Here is a 3,003-nt window from a genome sequence, read left to right as displayed (position 1 = left end):
GTTGATCCGTAGCCATTCCGTAAGTACTTAGCTACGGAGTAGCTACGGAATACTACAGATGCTAATTTGTAGCTAATTAGCTATAGAATCGCTACAGATACAAATATGTAGCTATTTACTTCCATAACTATTTCGTAGCTATTTAGATTCATAGTTATTACGTAGCTATTTAGTTCTGTAGCTATTAAATTTCGTAGCTATCATGTAGGAAATCCGTAGCTATTTATTTCCATAGCTATTCCGTAGCTAATGTAGCTACGAAAAATTCCATAGCGATTCCGTAGCTATAATATAGCCACGGGCCATTATGCTACATGCATTTTTCCGTATCTATCCACTTATACCTATGGAATTGCTACGGATTGTGTTTTAGCTATTGCACCAGTTTTCTAGTAGTGTATAGGGTAATTCTAGCTTTATTTTTTTGTATATGAAATGCACAATACAAATGAAATTGTCATATGTAATCATAGTTGACATATAATCATGTTTATTCTAGTTATATAAGTTTCATCAGCGCAATACACAAGATCTATGAGTAGAACTATACAATAAACCATGCATATAATAAATGCATAGTGAATATATATATATATATATATATATATATATATATATATATATATATATATATATATATATATATATATATATATATATATATATATATATATATATATGGCATTTTGAATATAGAGATTGAAAACTTATTAATTTGAAATAAACTTTAAGAAAAAAATCTTTTGTATTTGATTTATGCATTGTATTTTGGTTCAAAATTGTTTCACAGAAACCTTTAAAAATAGATTAATATTTTTTTCACATTATCGTAACTCAATTTACAAAAAAGAGGAATGATAATTGAGTTGAGTGTGTTAATTTTGGATAAACGACAAAAACTCACCTTGTATCTATCAGATTCACAGTTATTTGAATATAGAACATTTCAATTTGATGTTTTCTAGATAGATGTAAAAGCATATGTGTGAATAAACACAGTTATTTGAATATAGAACATTCCATTATGTGATATTATTAGGATGAATTTTTGTTATTTATATGGAATATAATAAAAATGGATGAAAAGTGGCAAGGAATAAGTATCAACTATCATGTCAATTACATTACATTAATAATAACAATTCAATTGTATGTTTCATGATTATTGTTTATTTAGGTATTATGATGTTGATTATTCAGAACTAATTACTGTTGGGGGATTGTTATATGATGGGGTTATACAAATTCAGGTTTAGATGGAGGTATGGATGGTGTATGGATGATTTTACTATAACATCCCAAAAATAAAGTTAAAATTTTATTTTCAAAATCCAACCAAACCCATAATTGTTTACAAAACATTGTTCTCAAAAGTGATAATAACAAATTAGAGTATTCCAAAAATCCAAAATCATCAAAACTAGAAAGGAAGTGTACAATCACACCTTTGCTTTCCCTCGATTGTCAGAAGTATTTGAAACATGATATTGAAAACCGTAAGCACAAGCTTAGTGATTTCCCCCAAGTACCACCACATAAACATATAAAAACATACATACTGTGTCCACAACTAACATACTAGATTACCCCTGATTCCACAACATGTCTCGCTTGCCTTCCAAACGACACCTCATGTCCGACTTACTCCTGATCCCACAACATAAGTCTGGATTGCCTCTCGGTCCCACAACTTATGTCTAACTTGCTCCAATGTTTGTTGGCTTCCTTACAAAAGAAACATTGACTCAACCCAACCACACTATGTCGATATATACATCACTGGATAATATATATCTAGTAAATAGATAAACATATAACCAATCAACAAACTAACATGTAGATCTACAGATCAATATTGTATAACAACATCCTATATACAAGGACTTAGTTCTAACATATCAATACAACATAGCAACATGCCTTAAACCAGGATACATAACCCAGTGGGTCGGCATTGGTGGGTTCGACCCAGATGTGCAGTTAGGAAAACTCACCTCTCAATCTGAAAAGATAGCTAAACAAGACATTACTCTGAATATCAGCTCTACCGGTTACCTATACTTCAAATAGTAACCAAAACCCACTAAATCAGATTTTATAGATGAACTTCAAAATTTTAAAAACAAATATGAGTAATAAAACTCAAATAATAATTTCGATAACAATTATAATACTAATTTACATTTAAAAAAAAAATGGCAAGACTTAAGCACTTCAACAAAACATTTAAAAGAAAATCAATTAGAAGTAAAAAAAATTAATATATCTAAAGGTCAAAATCGTACTGCAATTCAATTAGTTAAGATAGGAATACTAAAAATTGAGATTGATCATTTTTAAAAAGTCATAAAATATATCAATTATTTAATTAAGTATCTTACTGATAGGTTATTAATTTGTTAAATGAGTTCTAAAATACATATTAGTTGTTCTAAAAATAATCGACTTTGGAATAACATAATAAAAAGACCTTGGAAAATAAACTCTAATATGTGTAAAAATTTTCAACATTTAAAAGATTCAAGATCTAAAAAAAAAATTATTTATTAAAACTACAAACCAATAGTCATACATATAATAAACAAATAGAAAAAAAAATTCTCGATTAACTGAAATGATCAAGACATACAAATTGTCAAGAAATCGAAATTTAGAAACAATAAATTATGTTTCTTCAATCCTAACCAAAATAACTTGTTAATATGTATTTTTCTAAACAAGAATATCACGTTGATTTTAATTACTTCAAAAATATTGAATATTATAAAGAATATAATAATAAGAAAAAAGTTTGGCATAACAAAGAATTTTCATATTATTTAAGGTTTCTACATTTAAGACTTTGGAAAGATTATATTTTATCAAACAAAATTTATTCTCCATTTTTTCAATTGGTTGAGTTAATTTATCCTCCTAGACATAATATTGATTATCCATTCAAAAATGATTATATTACTCCTATTTTTAATAAAAAAAGTTACATAGACATTGACTCTAATCAAG

The sequence above is a fragment of the Lactuca saligna genome, chromosome 6 (genome assembly GCF_052625555.1).
Source record: "Lactuca saligna cultivar CGN05327 chromosome 6, ASM5262555v1, whole genome shotgun sequence".
Classification (NCBI taxonomy): domain Eukaryota; kingdom Viridiplantae; phylum Streptophyta; class Magnoliopsida; order Asterales; family Asteraceae; genus Lactuca; species Lactuca saligna.
The sequence above is the reverse complement of the archived record's forward strand: the minus strand, read 5'-3'. Positions refer to the sequence as shown.